Source organism: Corvus hawaiiensis, chromosome 10, assembly GCF_020740725.1.
Source record: "Corvus hawaiiensis isolate bCorHaw1 chromosome 10, bCorHaw1.pri.cur, whole genome shotgun sequence".
NCBI lineage: Eukaryota > Metazoa > Chordata > Aves > Passeriformes > Corvidae > Corvus > Corvus hawaiiensis.
The window spans coordinates 15,158,177-15,177,289 of record NC_063222.1 but is presented as its reverse complement, the minus strand read 5'-3'; the positions used below and the strand labels follow the sequence as shown (position 1 = coordinate 15,177,289).

At 39.5% G+C, this 19,113-nt stretch overlaps 1 long non-coding RNA gene across 2 annotated transcripts in view; it reads right to left on the bottom strand.

The window, feature by feature from the left end:
• LOC125331095 overlaps positions 1–19,113 on the bottom strand; it is a 67,759-nt gene that overhangs the window by 14,488 nt on the left and 34,158 nt on the right. For both annotated transcript variants that reach the window (XR_007205859.1, XR_007205860.1), the window contains exon 2: positions 6,600–6,673. This is a non-coding gene — a long non-coding RNA (uncharacterized LOC125331095). The remainder of the gene's footprint in view (positions 1–6,599; positions 6,674–19,113) is intronic.

Here is a 19,113-nt window from a genome sequence, read left to right as displayed (position 1 = left end):
GGGCTTTTTATAATTTCAGGGATGAGACCAATTTATTTTTTATAGAGATGTGTAATCCGCCATTTCAACACACTAATTGAAATAGGCTGACATGCAGCTATGTGTCCTGTGAGCCTTCCAAAGCACATATCTTGGCACTTTCCACCAGAGGCTGAATGACATGGCTGGATACCCTACCACATCCTCTGTGTTTACAGGCCTCTGTTTCTACATTATTATTTTGATTGCTGGCTTTGCCAACAAACATCCAAGAGGCAGAATCCACTTGGAGAAAATAATAGAAAGCAGAGCTGAAACAGATTTTAAGAGGTCAAAAATCAACTGTACCTATGTGTTGGGGTCCCTCCCCTGCCGTGTAGCCCTGGGAGAGGGCCCCTGAGGGCACAGACACGGGGCTTCCCTGCCCCTGCTCAGCCTCGTTCCCATTGGTTGGTTTGTGTTCCCTGCGCGGGCAGAAGGACCCTTGGTCCCGTGACTGGAACAGTTCCTGGGCAGAGCCCCGGCCATGCGGCTAGAGAAATAAACATCTCTGAAACAGCTATCAAGAATCTGTCTGTCCATATATATTTCCTTTCCACGGGACTCCTGGTTTGATATATGCGTGTTGCAGTATCCCCACTGCAACAAATGGTGGAGATTTGTGAGCAGAACGATCCCCGATCCCTAAGCGACTGATTTGTGTGAGTAAACCCTGGAAACTTTGGATTCCTCTTCTTGGTTTTGCTTTGCTATTCCGTATCTAAACTATGGAGGAACCGTGGGAAGACTCTTGGCTCTCAGAGCCGCATATGGACATTTATCTTAAACTTAAAATGATTCTTGAACAACGATTTGTGAATTTTAGCTTGATTCAAGCTCAAAAAGAACTGAAACACTTCCTGGCATGGTTGTTTAAGAACTTTTTCTATGTTTCTTGGGATTTAATTCTTACCAAGGGCTTTTGGAAAACCGTTTGGACACAGTTAATACTGGAGTCAAAATATATGCCGATGGAAGAATATTTTCGTGAATATTATTTAGTTACCGAGACTGTTGAGCAATGTCAGCTGTGTCCTGGCGAAGGGAAGCCTGGCGCAGGGACCGTGCGGCCCAGGCCACGTGCACCGAGCGCTCTGCGAGCAGCAGCGAGGCAGTTCCCGCGCGCGGGCGGAGCCACGCGAGCCGCAGTGTCGGTGGCGGAGCGAGGCGCGGCGGGACCCGGCGGTGCCCGAATGGCCCCGTGCAGCGCGTGGTGGAGCGAGCCCCGGGAACGCCCGGCCGAGAGGGGCGGCGCGCGGGCGGTGGCGGGCGGCGGTGGCGATGGAACGGAGCCGCGCCCAGCCGAGACGCGCGCTGGAGCCGGGCGCAGGGGAGTCATCGCTCGGGGGCCCGGCCGAGACGTGGGTGCAGCGCCCGACAGCGGCAGCGAAGCTGCGACCAGAGGAGGCGACGCACGGAGAACTGAGCGGCGCGGCCCGGCCCGGCCCGCACAGCCCCGAACGCGACCCCGGGAAGAGCGCGCAGGCACGAGCAGCCCCGAGAATTCCAACACGGGAGCGACCGAAGGAGAGAGCAAAGACGCAGCGAGACAGAAAACAGCAGCCACTCGGAAAAACGAAAAGATCATAGTAACTAAGATCTTAGGGATAGTAAAATGGTATAATGTTAAGCAAAATTATGGTTTTATAACAAGGTGTGACAACCAGCAAGACATATTCGTGCATAGAACTGCTATTAAAAAGAATAACCCTGAAAAATGCATCCCAAGCTTGGGAGATGGAGAGGTGGTGGAATTTAATATTGTACTAGGGAGAAAAGGGTTACAAGCATCGCAGGTCACTGGGCCTGATGGTGTTCCTGTAAAAGGCAGTATATATGCCAAAAATCGTAGTCATGTTAGACAGTATCTCCATTGTAAGTCCCCCCTACAGTTTCCCTTTCCTAATCCCACCTTTCCCTTTTACCCTATGTCCTATTACCCCCAGTGTATTCCCAATCCGTTTTTTCATCCATGGTTTCCTTCACAAAACCATGCTTTTGCCAATTGTTTCCCCAAAAATCCCTTTCCAATGCCGAGTGGGGGATGAAAAGGGGGAGGGAAGAAGTTAAACCCTCTCCTGCCTCAGTTTCCCCACAAAGCATGCTCAGAGTTCTGTCTCCCTTCTGTCAGCCCTAAGATGTTCCAGAGAATCTGTTTGGACATTTAAAGACTCAGGAGGGTGGCTTGTTTTGTCTTGAAACGGTTCTTGTTATGTTTATCCAGTTGTTTTCATTCTCCTTTTATTAAAATAAAACGGGTGAGGTGTTGGGGTCCCTCCCCTGCCGTGTAGCCCTGGGAGAGGGGCCCTGAGGGCACAGACACGGGGCTTCCCTGCCCCTGCTCAGCCTCGTTCCCATTGGTTGGTTTGTGTTCCCTGCGCGGGCAGAAGGACCCTTGGTCCTGTGACTGGAACAGTTCCTGGGCAGAGCTCCGGCCATGCGGCTGGGGAAATAAACATCTCTGAAACAGCTATCAAGAATCTGTCTGTCCATATATATTTCCTTTCCACGGGACTCCTGGTTTGATATATGCGTGTTGCAGTATCCCCACTGCAACACCTATGCTATTTTTGACAGCTGTTTATTTAACTACTTTGTAAGGTCCTTCAGAAGTGGAAGTGCACACATTTTCCCGATGCCATCTGACCTGCTCTTTAATTATGACTTTTATAATGCCTAACCTAAATTTTTCTTCAAGTAAACGAAGTCTATATTTTCTTATCAATTCAGGGGAAAAATATTAGCTAACTTCTTTCCTTTCTTCAGCAACTTTTTAGGTATTTGGAGATTTTTAAGCTCCCCTCTATACACTGTAAACAGCTCCCATCTTTCCAATTTCTCTGGTTCTGACCACTTGGCTCAGGATTCTCTCTTTTGCTTCATGTCCTTTTTGGAATGTAATGCCCAAAGCTTGCCCATGCTGAGGAAGGTAGAAGGACATATGCACCTGTCTTCCAGGTTACATCAATTAAAAAAAATTCTCAGTAGTACATTTTTCTTTTTTACAACATTGTGTCATTGAAGACTTAAATGGTTTAATTCATCATAACTTCTTTATTATTTATTATTTTCTTTAGAGTCAAATGTTTTACCCTCCATTCTGCAGCCAGCTTTTGCTCTGTATATAGAGTAAGTACCTTTTATTTTCTCTCCATGATGAGCAACATTTCCTCCAATCATTTCTCCAGTATGATTTCCAGTTCCACCCTCCAACAGCTCTCCCAGGCTCACGTTCTTTGTGGCTGTAATGATTACATTTGGTTTTTGCACCTAGGACACTGCTGACACTAATCAGTGAGAGCAGACCACAGCACAGGATCCTGCTTGGTGCAGATTTCCATGTGAACAGTGATGATATTTCCATCAATAACTGATCTCCAAATATATTCTTCCAACCAGGAAAATACCCATCTTTTGGAAGGTTTCATCAAAATTATGTTTCCTTTACTTTTTTAATGAGTTTATCAAGAGTTATCAAGAGAGGGAGAGGTTAAATGGGGTTTGAGGTATTCACAATTTTTCCTATAAGATATTTAATAAATCTTGATGAGGCCTGTGTGCATAGTGAAACAGTCTCAGAAGCCTTACTTAAAGCCAAGTTCCCCGATCATGTTACTGGACCAGTACAGCTGCTAAGAATACCCTCATGACTCCAACTGACATGAAAGTACTGTCTGTGCATATCCTACAGAGTGTATTGCAGACATGAAGACAAATGCTGTGAGGTAGGGCAGAGATGTCACCTCCTGAAAGATGGAGGGACAGAAAACTGACTCATACTCAGAACTTGCATGGTTCCATCCCAGTTATTCTCTTACTATTACTCTTCAAACTCAAAGTTTAGAGATGTGAACTTGTTAACAACTTTAAATATATTTTTACAGACACTTGATTAGACCTTCACAACACAACTACTAAAAGCATGGATACAGCCATAATCTTTCTTTAACAAGGAGGTAGATCTTTTTTAAAAGGAAACTACCTGCCTGTCTATGTGGTTAACCATAAGAAAATAATTCCATTAGGAAAATTAGAAATTATACTTCTCAGAAAGCCAACTCCTGACAACCAACTGAGCCTATGTTTAAAGAATAGAGTCACAGAGATATAAACTAAAATGTATACACTGGCAAATAAATTAGAGTTCAGTAATTAATGTGAATTGTAAAATCTTGTGTTACTCAATGACAACAATTACCATTAAAAATTTTTATTATTCACATTTGAAATACCAGCAATCTAACAGGCCTCTAAAACATCTATTTTTGGTTGCTAGTTTAATTATCTTTCAGCTATATAGTCATTCATTTCAGAAATTAAAAAAGAAGAGTTTACATACGGGGGGAAATGCAGTAGCATGGTAGGAGAATTTCTTGGGGGAAACTTCAGGCAACCAATTTTACATCATTGCTCAAGCTGCCAGCTTCACAAAATTCAGAAATGGGAGCTCAGTTTCACCTATGGTGAAACTGAGGAGCCAGCCATGTACTTCTGATCCATATCTTGGTTTAATTGCTGTAGGATCACTCAGGACTGCCACTGAGGCTGAAAGCCATGCTAGGAGAATTGCTTAAAGTCACAGACGGAAAATGAAGACAAGAATTCACCCCAGCGGTTTGCTGAGGACATCAGCTACATACCTCCTGGTGCTTTTTCTTGGCATTTCAAGAGAAGAAAAGATTCTAGCTCTTCAGAATCAATGACACACTTTTTTCAGTTTTCTAGTCTTTTGTCTTTCCCTTCTGTTTTGATCCAACCTGCCACAATGATGTCATTTACCTTTCTGGTCAGAGGCACCACCACACCTTGTCTCAAATTCTGCCATATTTTCAGAATGACACACTTTTTTCCCAAAACTTATCTGATAGTAAGTGGTATATTATTGGTTATACCTTGTCAGTTTGATATGTGCTAGTGTGTGAAAAGGGGGCTCTGTGAATTCACTGAAAATGAGAGCAAATAAAACTATCTACATAAAAGCTCCATGAAGGGAAATAAATAACTTGTTTTACCATAATGGTCCTTTAACCCTGCTTTCATCCATTATTTTGATTTTACTTGAGATCTTCAATATATCTTGCATTCCTACACATCTCTTAGGTGGTCAAAAAAGCCTTCTTTGCAAAGAGAGGTGCATGCCTAAAATGCTCTTTCCTCCACTGGGGATCCAACAAAACATATTAGTTACCTTAAATTAAAAGGAAACACTCAATAATAAGGTATACAGGGATGTGTTTGCAGCAATCCAAAGTGGCAGATGGATTTGAACCCTAATATGCAATTTCTCTATACATGCAAGGTGCTATGGGCCAGTAGAGCACCCAGGCTGCTGAAAGCATGAGGCACAGTGTGTGTGAGCTATACTTGTGTCTGTAGGAGCCACTTGCATGGAGGGGTGCACATTACTGGAACCAGGATTCACCAAGCTCCCTCCTTTGCCTCCCATTGGAGAGGGCAGGACAGTGCAGGAAGAGGGAAAAGAGACAAGAGATATTCAAATCATCAGAAATGAGAGGAATTAATAAATACCAGTCTACTCGCCATAAACAGTGTGTGATTTACTGAAATAAACATTACCTGCACTCCTGAAAAAACTCAGAGCCCAATGAATGTGAAATACCTGTAGAATAAAAGCTTCTAGGCACTTGAAAGGGTCACAATAGAGACCCATGATAGGAGCATGAAAGACATAATAGGGTCAAAGGCAGAGTGAGTGATGCCAAAAATAGTTTTTTATTTGCAGCATTTTCAGATCTCATTTCTCCCCTTGGAGTGTTTTGGTTGAGAGGGCTCTGGGCAAGCCATGCAGCAAGGATGGAAGCACCTGCCTGCACGGGAGGGCCTGCGCCATTACAGCCGACATCCAGAGGGAAAACAGATTTCCCTGCTCCAAGCCTGATTGTCCTACAGTCTGTTGCGTTAACAGCATAAACAAATGTCTACAATAGCCCTTGCTCTTCTGCTCTGAAAGAAATAAGAAAAGACCTTTCTGAAGCTTCTAGGGAGAGAGACAAGGAGGGCAGAGCAGCTTCCCTCTCACTTCTCTGACTAATGTCACTGTTCCTGTGGCCAAAACATGTTTGTTGCTAAGCAACTATGTATATATTACACTCTTCTGCTTCCATTTGGGATTTAACATATGCATTTTCACTTTCATCTCTGATGCATACTTACATTTGTTTGCAGTGGGTGCCAGAGTGAATGGAAGCTGTCCAGTATGGGATATGCATAAGAACTGAAAGGCACACAGTGATTTACCAATGTGCATCATTGTTTCGCAGCATAGTTCAATGGGAAACCCACTGAGTGCCATTCACCAGCAGTTGGAACAATTTTTTCATTCAGGATTGATGCTGGTTGCTGTATAACAGCTATTGGTTCAAGAAGTGCAGCAGTTCTCAGATGTCATGAGGAAACATAGCATGGGGATAGTCTGACTGTTAATTATTGAAGATGGATTCTTTCTACAGCGATAAAAGAGGTCCGTTCTTTCACCTGAAGTTTTCTGTTTTATGCATAAATCCACTTTATTCTACACCTCACCCACTTACTTGACAGGCAATTGAAAAAAAAAAAATTACCTTTTTCTTTTGAATTGCATGCAGATGACCCAAATCAGTAGCACCCATCGCTCACATTTTTCTATGAATCAAATCTAAAAAGAAATTAAAAGAGGGTAAAGAGAAAAAGAAGGCAGGACTTGAGAGTTCATTTATATTACAGTCTGTAACAGAAGGAAAAAAATCAGTTTTAAAAAAACCACATTGTAATGAAATTATAAGAGAATGCTATTAGTCGTGTCTGTACATTTATCCACACTGTGAGTTCAATAATTATATCAGATGTGACATGGAATTTACTAAACAAAAGTCCATGCTATAACAAAAAGGGTTTGGTATTGTCTCTATTAATAAGCATTGAAGAATAAAACATTGGGGGAATTCTTGCAGTCTAGGTCATTTGGGTTTTGTTATGCCTTTCAGTTTAGCTTAATTTCCCACTGGAAGTTTCTCTCTAAGTGTAGTCCTAGGATTATAATCACATAAGGAAAAAAACCAAAATACTAAACTCAGTTCGTTCTTGGTTTTTCCTACTTTCTCCTCCCTGGAAGCCAGGACGGGAGAGGGAGCACAGAAAGGAGTTGAGGCAACCTTTACACCAGCCATAGCTGTTACACTCTCTTCTCTGAGGGAAGACTGAAGGTTTTTTCTTTCCCCTGAAGCTCATGAAAAATGAACTTATGAAAAGGAATATGATATGAAAGCAACTTGCTTGCCCACTCATATGCATTGATTCAGGGCTGTCTCAGTTGGAAGAAAAACTTGGCTCTGGGTGTGCATCAGTACAGTGGGTTAGGGTATGAGAGTTCTCTCCCTGACCTGCTCTTCCATAGAAGAGGTGTAATAATTCAGTGTTATTTTACGTGCTGGCCCTCTTTGCTCTGTGAATTTTCTGCATCCCAGGTCTATGCAGAGCCTTCAGCTGGAGCACTGATGGCAAATCCATGCCATGGAAGAGTGCCTGTTACACTGCTGGATTGGGCAAAACAGGCTGCTCTGCAAGCAAGAATCAGACTCAGCAGTTAAAAAAAAAAAGATGCAATTAAAAAAAAATAAAACTGTGCTACACCTTTAAAGTGTCCTGAGTCAGGAATCAGCTGCTGTTTGAAAGTTGCCTTCATGCAGGACAATCTGCATTTAGCACTTCTCCACTGGCCTCAGGGCCACACAGCAGCTCTGCAGATAACAGAACTGGTAACACACACAGACTACCTTAAGCTGAAGTTTACGTGAGTTAAACTGTTCTCAAGAGCCACAGAAATGTCCCTGCTTGCCCCTGCCACTGTAAACATACACTCTCCAAAATTTGAAATTCATTGCACAGCTGAAGGACTGGAAACAGCTTCTACATTTAACTTTTGATCTCTGGACATTTTGCCATCCTTTAGAAAAGCACTGCTTTCTTGATTCACATTCCTGGTGCATTTGAGTCCCCCCAATATTAAAAGAGAATGTAGCTTAGAGGATGATTTATAATACTATGTACATCTATATTTCTGCCACAGTATCCAAGAGGATGACCAAGACTCCTTTTATATTCTTAAATATGCTTTAAAATTTGAAAAATAAGAAGTAGCTTCAGTCCATGCCAACTGAGCAGCCTTAGCAATTTAAGTTGGTATCCACAGCGACATGACCAGGTCAAAAAAACAGCATCTTTGGTCACAGCTGAAGCTAGGGTTATTCTAGAGGCACATTCAAAAGCACCCTCCATGCTTAGTGAGCATACCCCTCTCTTCTCCAAATTAGCACATCACCTACTAAAAAAATAACAACAAGATCTAGAGTACCAGTAAAAGTATTATTTCTTCATTTCAGAAGTCATCCTGAAATGTTCAGCTGCAGAGGTGATTTTTCATTGTTTCCCCCAGAGTCTACATTTGGGGAATATTATGGAAAGCTGAAGCTAACACAGATGCACACATTCCAGGGATTCGTGCGAAGTCCTGCCACTGCAAGCCCAACAGAGGCGATGAACCTTTGTGGACCTTCCAGGAAGCTTGTGAATTTTGTTGCCAAGTTCAAACAGCTCTAAAATACATAAGGAAATGAGATCCCATGGTATTTACACAAATTCCCATGTCAGATATATACAGCTACCTTTGTCTACTGTTCAACAAAAAAGCAAACTTGCATGAATCTTTCCCAAACGTAGAAGTGGTTATACCATTACAGTGCTAAATCTGGCAAAAGGTACATGAAGTGTGTGTGCAGAGACTGCTTTTGAGGTTTTGCAAGGGTAAAGGTGTCACTGTGATACTACATTTTTAAATGTGTTTTATCTGCCGTTGCCTTCCTTTTAATGTATATTTATATATTATTTATACTTATATCTATCTAAGAGACAGTCACAAAATCAATAATCGTATAGCACTCTAATACTAGTTGTAACTCAGCAGATACACAGAATAGAATGCTTTTTTTGCTTCTCATGTTTAACTTTTTTTTTTAAATATCTAACAATTCATCCTGCCTTTAGGAAAATATTCATGAAGCAAAACTGGCAATAGAAAAATAATTATTTGAAAAACATTATATGAGGTGAGTTGTTGCTTCCCTACTGGATGCCAGTTTAAATTGAGCTAATTTGTTTTACCAGTAGCTTAAGAAAACCCCAGCACAGCAGCATGACAATTATATCCAGGTGCAAGGACTTAATTCAACAAATTCTAGGTGGATCCTTCCAGTCAGCTCAGTGGGCCCCATCCTCAGCTGTGGCTAAGAACAGATGCCCTTGAAAAAAAAAAAAAAAAACAACTCTGTAATCACGATCCATTGAATGTTTGAACAGTGAAGCTGAAATGTGTCCAAAAAAAAAAATATAAATTATATTGCTATGGCCAGAGTATCAATTGAAGCATGATTGAGAAACAAGAACATTTGAAGACATAAATCTGAGAAAACAGATGCTTTTTGCACTATTGTTACATTACTAATGTAAAAACAATAGCTCATCTACAAAATACAAGAGTATGGTTCACCAGTTCTCTAGGATTTAGAAGTGACACCTGAAAAATTAAAGTCAAATCTAGCATTCTGATTTGGGGAACACTTTAATAAAACAATCAAACTTCAGGACTTGCTGTTTTAGTTGGTCTATGTCTTGACACAACAAAAGTTAAAACATTTTCAAAGGCAAGATTTCAGGGAGAAATTCAGCATAAACCAGCACCACATACATACAGATCATAATACAAAAAAATTAGATTTGTGGGGGGTCTTGATCCTTTAGGACCCAACAACTGCACAAGTATAATAATTTTCAAGCTTTATTTTTGACAACCTGCAGTAACACGCTAATGGTCTGTTCCTGACTCAGGCAAAATATAGATTGAATTCAAACAGAAAGATACTTTTATAACACTTTGTTTACATATCATTTATTGCAATGGGTTAAGACCAGGAAACAATTAACATCTAAACCCGCAGTGTCACATGCTTATTTAATTGGTGAAATACTCCCAGATGTGTACATGTTTTACTGAACTGTGCACAATGTACAGTTACAGACAATCATTAAATTAGCAAGAACTAAAGTTCATAAATGCATTTGTATCAAAAATACTGTATATGTGTATGCATGCCTAAATGGACAATGATGGCATTGTTTGGGAACTTAGCCTTATGTTGTTACCATTTGGTAATTGTTATCATAATTCATGTATTCCAATTTTTGAATAATATTGCAAAATCTATTTTCTCTCCTACAATTTTTACAATCAGGAGTTTACAAAATACATCCCAAAAATGCAGCATTTTGTGCTATTAAGAATTTCAACTTTAACTAACACTAATTAGAGGTATACCAGATGACTCTGATTAAACTAGTGGGTAGTGCTTATTCAGATTTAATGTGAGCAATCTGGACATTTTGAAAAACAGCCAAGCTGGGCTCAAATAAAAACCTGCCAAAAATCCAAACTCTGAATTCAGTCAGGCATGTAAGACTGGTTCCCATGAACATTAAAAATAAAATTCAAATCAGTTGGAAGTCTTGGTTTCCTTCAAATGAGAGAACAACCTCCCAATACCCTCAAGAAATATTTCTGCCCTGCACAGGCTGCCCTTTCAAAGCCACCTCTCAGCGCCCAGAACAAACCAGGGAAGAAGCAGCAAAGACAGGCTACTGGTTTTGTCGAGTGTATCAGCTCTGACATTGCTGGATACTGGTTTCTAGGTGAGGGTGGAGGCAAATAAGATGAGGGCAACAGCGAGTTGAAACACATTTTCCAAGACTGTCATCCAGAAATCGAGAGACATGCTTTTCACTAGCTTTTAATTTAAAACACACTGTACAGAGACATATCTTATTCATCTGAACCTTTGAACATCTGATGTAAGGTGAGATTTAGGGATCCAATGTAGAGGGGCTGAGTTTTCTGCTGGTGTAAGATGACATAACCACTTCAGATAATGGACTTGTGGCTGCTTATATGCACATTTGGATTTTATAGAGTCCCCCTCTTCCATATTGTTCACTTGTAGTGTATGTTTTCTATTTATGCTGGCATTAACTTGGAAAGAAAAATCAGAATCTAACCCACTGTGAGATAGTGTATCTTAACTAGTGCTCAATTACAGCTAAATCCATCAATTTGGGTAAATTTAAGAACATAAAGGTCTTGGGTCAAAATTCAATGGGTATTCATCTCTTCTTTTACATATACCTCCAAAATTCATAGTTTCAAACATGAGAACACTGAAGATTTAAGAAAAGGGCCACTTTTGCACTGCCTATTGCTGTACTGTGCAAGTACAGCGCTCCTCCAGGTGAGCTTATTTTCTAAAGCTGTATTTCTTTAACCCAAGATGCCTAAAGACAGGTAAGGACTCTACAGATTTTAATCCAAACCACCCTGGGCATATTAAGGTTTTCTAAAGTGAAAATGTGCTTTGTAAGGCCAAAGGGTCAAATATTTAAGATGTTTAAGACGTCTCCTACTGGTGAACAACCAAATTATTGGATTTCAACAAGGCTTCTGAACTATGCTGTTTGAAAAAGAATCATGCTCTCAATCAGTGTAGGTTTTAAAGAATTATCACTTGATTTTTTTAACTCTATTTTGAAAATAAATTGCTGCCTTAAACAAAAGGCAAGATCTTGCTTTACTAAACATTAATTTTTAAGAAGTTTTGGCTGTATTTTTTGTGCTTTCTTTGAATGGTAAGAACATATTAGTCTTAGATATTAGACTCCCCACCTCTAAACCTTTTAATTCTGTATGCAAACATCAGTTCAAAATTGAACAGGCACAGGCAGGAGATGTTTTTTATCTGCAGTATTTTTTAACAAGTGAAATTGCCAAAAAAGAAGTAAGGGGTTGAGATTTTCAAATTCATGCTTATATGAAATGAAATTTAAGTTCGAATTCTGGTTTGAAAATTCACCTGTCAAATAAGAACATTTAACAATAAACTCATATCTCTAAAGTAAATTTCACCAAAAATACATAGCTTGTGTAGGATTAGCTTTTTACTTATTACTGTATCAGTCTGTTGAGGAAACATTTTAGAAATAAAACCTGAAAAATAAGTAAAATTAGCATATGATTAGAAAATAAGTTACTCTATATTTTTCTGATCAATTTCTAAAATATTTTTAGCAGTGCTTAACAGTGCAGTTTATTTTTGCTTCCAACACTGTTCCAAGTCTCTGTTTTAGCCTATATTCCACAATGGATGATTACATCTATAATCATTATTGGTCATCGGTCATTAATTTATTTCAGAGTACATACCTCTGTGGGCAGTAATTACTGCACAGCCTTCAAAGAGATATCATTAACAAAATGAGAAGATAGAAAATATGTTAATTTTGGTAAATGTTCTACCGGTTTCTCCCTAGAAAATACATGCCTGGAGATTAAGATCATGTGTAATTCTTTCCTAGACAATATAATGTAATTTATAAGAATGAAAACTAAAGCACATTACTAGAAAGAGGACGACTTTCAGCAATTTCAAGTTTCAGTTTGAAATCTTGCAAGTCCTTTCATGAATCAAAATGAATACAAATATTTCATTGAGTCTAATTCCCAATACTTTCAAGTTAAAACCCTTTTATGTCAAAGTGTGGTAGAAGCAAGAATTTTTCATACACTGTGTTTACACGCAGTCCACCATCATTGAATCCACCCATGTGTAACTTTAACTAGTGATAGTGAGTTGGATGGTTAAGAAACCTTATGGGCCTTTGTAAAAGGTTTGCGTAGGTAGAGGTCCTTTTAGGCTCCATAAACAGATGACTTTCACTGGTGAAAATACTGTTTGCCCAAACTCAGTAAAAATATTTTCCAGACCAAATTTTCAGCGAGTACTAATATTTGATGAAAACATCATTTGAATCTGCTGTGTGAAGTTTTGCTGTCCCATAGCTTGGAGTTCAGAGCTGGCTGTTTTCAAAAGGTTCAGAGAAGGTTGGGTGAAGGAAACAAACCAACAAAAAAAAAAAAAAAAAAAAAAAACCAACCCAAACCTAGGCACATCACATTTCTTGACTCATTTATTCTTAAATGCAAGACCTTTTAGACAATTCTTACAAGAAGATAGGAAGCATATTTTTCTTGTTTTCCTCTAAGATACCATGATGGTTTTGCTTCAGTTTCTCCTGGAACACTGTATAAAATAGCATGTCAGGGAAACTGATTTAAATCTGAACTTTTTCCACATAAAACACATTCACAAACAATCATCTAGACAAGCTTTTCCTGCACAAGCAATGCCACCAATATCCTACACATGATCTTATTGCATAGCCTAGTGAGTGCACAGACTTGCATATTCATAATCTATGAGGCAAAAAAAAAAAATCTGCCTGTTGAAAATGTGTGATTTGCATGGTGAGAAAGTGCTGGGAGAAAACAACTTTGCCAGAGGTTCACCTCAGTCTGGTCATTGCCTTGACCATAAACTCCTCAGGCTTCCCCAGGAAGATTTTTATTTTTAATTTGTATGGAGAATCAAAAGGGAGGTGATCTTTTACACATGACCAAGAGCACATCAGCAGAGACAGGAAGGCAGAGGGTGACTTTGGATCTACAAGAATGCTACAGCAAAAACTAGAGTCATTCTGAATTTATATTTCTTGGACTACATGGAAACTGAATGTGTGAATGCCTGTGGAAAAGAAAGCAAACAGAAAGCCTCTTGATTGCTGACATGGGTGTGTAGGATTCATCTGAACCAACATTTGCCAATGTGGTTTTTGAAGTGTTTACCCAGCACTGTATGAGACACCAGAGTGAATAAACTAAACTGAAACAATTATTTCCCATAGAGCAAAAGTAAACACTCCATGGATATCTGACTAGAAAATGTGCTATGGCACATCAGAGTGTTTTGTAGGCCATTGTGACTCCATTAATGCCCTTAACAAATCCATAAGTTGGCTATTTAACAGTAACTGAGATAGATCAAAAATTTAACTTTATATACAGAGTCCGACTTCCCTTCAAAACTGAACAGATTAAGCACCATCCGCTGGTGTCCTCTCTGACAGCTCCACACTTGAGTGGATCATATTGACTAAACCTCACAGGCTAGACAAATTCTTAGCTTTTGAAATAACTTGAGCTCAGTTTTTAAGCTCTCTGACATAGCAGTCAAAACTCCACTAACATGATTTACAGTTAAATTAAACATAAAAACATCATCATTAAAATAACTGTGATAAGGTTGAGACCTAATGCCTCATACGCTTTTTAAAGGCAGCCAAATATATAAACACTTTGGTCTGTGGTGCCAGTCAGTAGAGAAACATAACTACATGCACTGTTATGCAGCATGCATGATTTGCAGGCTTTCAATATTTTATAAAATATTCCCAATCCTTAGCTTGATTCCGTTTTCGCCAAATTCACAATTATTCATGCACTTTATCCATTGATGTTTTATTTTAAATGTAAAGCTCTAGTAAGTTCTCTGTTCCATTTCTAGAAGATTACAAGAGATCAGAATAGTGTTTTGATTTTTTGAGTACTGAATAGCCAATAAAATCAATCTATTTCAGTGAGAGATCTAACACAACACTGTTTGCAAAAAAGAAAATCTTTTGTAGTTTTCAAAAAAAATTAAAACAGTTCCCTAAGAAAAGTGTTTTCTTCCAAAGTTTAATCAAAATGTGAATAGAAAACATTATATTCCTATAGATTCCTGCCTCACCAACTGGTATAGCATCTAGGCCTGGGGTAGTATGAACTTGATAATTCAAATACAGTCTTAATAATTTGAAATCCTTTTAAAAATACTTAGAGGACCTTAAAGGGATTTTATTCTCCTCTCAGGGAGAAAAAAACCCTCAAACGAAAAGCCAGCACCATAAATACACACTTAGTATCTCAAATAATCTCTTGACAAATATCTCAACAATACCTTGGTGTATGTTCTATGCATCTGGTGAAAACATGTCTTTTCTCCAGTTATACTTTGTCAAAAGGTCTGGTCCTTTGTACATCATTATTAAGGAGAAATGACCAGATTTAGTAATAAATTGCTTCTTCCTTCCTTATACCCCAGATCTCTACCCATTTTCAATAGGTGAGGTGAAACATACTGAAATGCTCATGGATATTATCAGCTGGAAAAAGTTGTCAAAATAATAAAATACTCACTTCTTGCAAGCATTTTTCATCAAAGCGTTTTACAGGTGGTTCCATCATTCCCACTTCCTCTAATAGAGGAACCAAGATGCGGATATGATAAAGATGACAAGCTTACAGGTCTACATCAATGTACACTAGCTGAGAATCTCAAATACTCTTTAAATTTCCTAACTAAAAGCATAAGTAGGATTCATCAAATGAGAATGAGTGCTAAGACAATGTCCACGTATACAGGATTTGAGCCAAGTATCACAAAGAATATGATTGAAGTCAGGGAAGTCTGTCCTGGGGAATGCAAAGACAGGAAGAGAGAGCGTCTTCCATGGGGCTCCTTTTATGAGTGATGAAGATGAGCCCTGGTTCTGATCTACCCTCAGCATGAGGAATACAGATGACAGCTTGCTACAACTCCCTCAAAAACAGTCAGATGTTTTCTGCCCTCTCCAATAGTGTCCAGCTTATTGGGAGGACATTCTAAAATCTCTGTGTTTTCTAGCAGATGACATTTTGCAGATCTCTTTAGATTTCCCCAGCCGAAGCCAAGCATCACACTTTTCAGCAGTAATATCATCAGCTCTTAAGGGCCCCACACAATGAGGCGCTACTCCAGCGTGCTGCATTTTTATACTCTTATCTGTGCTTTGGAACACTAGGAAAATACCTGAAAAATTATCCTGAATCTGCTTCCTTCCTGGTGAAATCAGGAGGTATTACATCATCTTTCCCCATTTCTTAGCATACAAATTCCCTTTCAAGTTCCTTCAATGGCTTCCCCTTCACCTTTTGTATCATATTCTAGTATTTCATCTTTACTTCAAGGCACCACACTCTACCAGTCCTTCCTGTGTGTCAGCTCTCCTTTCCTCATAGTAAACCTCCTGCTGGCTGTACTCCTCTCACACCACTCCTCCTAATGCTTCTTCATAACCTTCTCTCATGATTTTTTTTAAATGCTGCCACTTTTACACAGAAAATCCGTTCCAGCTCTTGAGCACCAGCTACTCTTTTCCACTGAATTATTTCCATAAACTATTTCTTTTCAAACCTTATAAGAAATGTTTAAATGTATACTGCAGAAAGTTATTTGGGGTGTTTTCTGTTTGTGGTAACTGGGTTTGATATACAGCTCAAGACAATCATGGAAACTATAGAACTCACAAAATATGCTGAAAATGAAAGTCAAAGAATGAATTCAAGATAATACTTCAGAAAAAAGTAACCAAGAGTTGAGGGTGCTACATTACTAATACACAGATTAAGGTAAAATAATATTTGTTGAGGAAAACAGTGCTTGCTCCATGTCTAAAATATCATTGGTTTTGAGGTAGCCAACATCGCTCAGACAGGAAACCTTGGGGTTATGATAGCGCCATGAAAATATCACTCAAGTACTTGTAACAGTCAGGTCATTCACACATGGAACAGAAAACAAAAATAAAGTCGTCTGTTCCTTCATTGTACAAATCCATGCTTCTCCTACATTTTGCAAGCTGTGGTTAATTATAAGACCTCCACCTGGAAAAATGTCTTAGAACTGGAGGATACGCAGAGAAGAGCAATAAAGGTGAATGGTTCCTATGCAAGGCATGACTCAGTTAGCTAAGACTTTTCATCCTGGAAAAGAGATGGCTTAGGGGAAAAATTATGAAGGTCCATAAAACCACAAGCAACCATGAGATAGAGATGAATTGCTCTTTCCTTTTTTCAGTACAGGACATGGTGGTCAAAGGAAGCCAGTTGATCCCAATTCAAAACAAACAAGCAGCTCTTCATTCATATGTAGCAAAATTATGTAAATCCTTGCCAAATGACGTGGCAGAAACACTTTACTGGGTTCAAGGATAGGCTTAATAAGTACTTGAAAAGAGATCTGGAGAGGGTTAGTAAACAGACAAGCCACAGTGGTCTTAAAGTCCCTAAGCCAGAATACTTAGAAGCCAGAAAAATACTCAGTGGACAGATTTTACACATTTGCCTTAAGCATGCTGTATAATCTTCCCTTGACAACCAATTTTGGCCACTGTTACAAAAAGAGTAATGTTAGACAAGCTCTCGCCTGAACTACTGCAGTTGCTCTTATGAAATTATTTCTGAACATTATTAAAAAAATACTCAGAACACACTTCATGTTTCTGAGCAATGCTATGTCTTGAAAAAGCATTAGCACCAAGGGAGAGAGGAAAGAATGTGGTGTTTCATTGGGCTCTGCTATGATCCAATGCTGACTGAGATTTTAATAACAGGAGGCAAACTGAATATAAGTCAGTTTAGAGATAATCTCACATGTACAAGACTGCTTATCTAAACCATTCCTGTATGTTAGACCCAATTTGTGTTTTACACAGTTTAAGGCTGACTGGAGCTCTCACAATTTTATAATAGATAATGCCTGGGATCATTCAGAAACACACTGAATGTAGGTGAACAATCCCTTGGCTTTGAGGGAAGGCTGAAGAGCTGTGAGGGAGGTTCTGAGTCTCTGCTTACCCTGTGTCTTCAAACATTCCTGGGAGACTGCAGTGGAATAAGGTGCTGCCAGCAACCTTTTGAAAATCTTGGCCAATAAAAAAACGTAGGCTGCCATCAACAGCCACATCACTTCTCAATGTTCTCTTTGCCACTTAAGTGAACCAGTACCATCTCCTTTCTTGTTGCATACATCAGCAGAGCACCCTATCAGGGATTAATAAAGAATAATCCAGCAATAAATTATAGCCAGAGAACCTGGAACAGATTTCATGGGCTGACGAGACTCTGGCTAACATACAGCACTCGCAACACTTGGAACATCTCCTGCGTCAATGATTAACACTTCACTGAGCATTCTGAATACATAAGGTATTTCATAGGCAGTAGCTGACCTTAATGAGGGCAAAAGATAAGTGAGCTTTTCAAATCTTGGGGGGAAAAGTGGTCTGAGAACATTTCAACCGTGACAATATCCTGAGTCAACACGTTGTGGCTATAGAGGCAGGACTCTACAAAAATCCCTTGTGAAAGGTTTCAAAATACCAATAAAAGCCAACTTTTATACACCACTTAGAAAAGTCTTGGAGTGCATATGTTTCACAGGGAAGATGCATACACATCCAAGCCTTCACTCCAATAAGATTTAGGAGTATGCCTGCCACGTTAAAGGACGTGCTAACTGGAAGCCATCCCAGTATGGGACATTGCTGCAACCTCTGAATACCTTGCAGAACACACACGTGAGGCTCGTGGCTCTTTTCTAGGCTTGTGCAAAGCATCCTGGAGACCCTTCTTATCTATATAATTGTGTAATTATAAGTGTATAATGGCTAGAATGAGGTGCTAGACACAAATGTGAACTGTTCTTCAGACACAACATGCTATTTAGATGGATGTTGCTGAATGAAGCCTGTGGTGTTCTCTCTCTGGATTCACATTTAAACCATAGCACAGTTACTGCCAGGGGAGGAGCATGTGGATGTTAATAGTGGCTGAAATACACAAAGTATTTCTAAAGTAGATTAGAAATAGAATAAGTAACAACTAAACATATTGTAATATTCAAAATAGGGTGCTGCTAAGTATTATGCCTTACACTTACGTAGAATTTCTTACCCTGAACAAAGCCTGTTTCCTCAGGTAAATTACCACACTTGAACCTGGAAAACCTCAAGGCAGATGGAGCTGAGGAAGGAAACTTCCTTCCTCACTAGAGGTGAGGAAGAAAAAAAATGAGCTGAGGATCAAATCAAAAATAGAGTCAAAGTTAGTTCTTAGAGAAGGTGTTACAGCACCACTGCTGTCCCTGTAGAACAATTTGCAGATTTCTGACAATGCTCTGATTCAGAGATAAAGAAGGGAAACCCACCCAGAGGATAAGCCAGGCCTTGATAAACCCTGCTGTTAAAAGCAGTCAAGTGTCCAGGGAAAGTAAATCATCCTTCTACTGCACTCAGCTGAAAAGG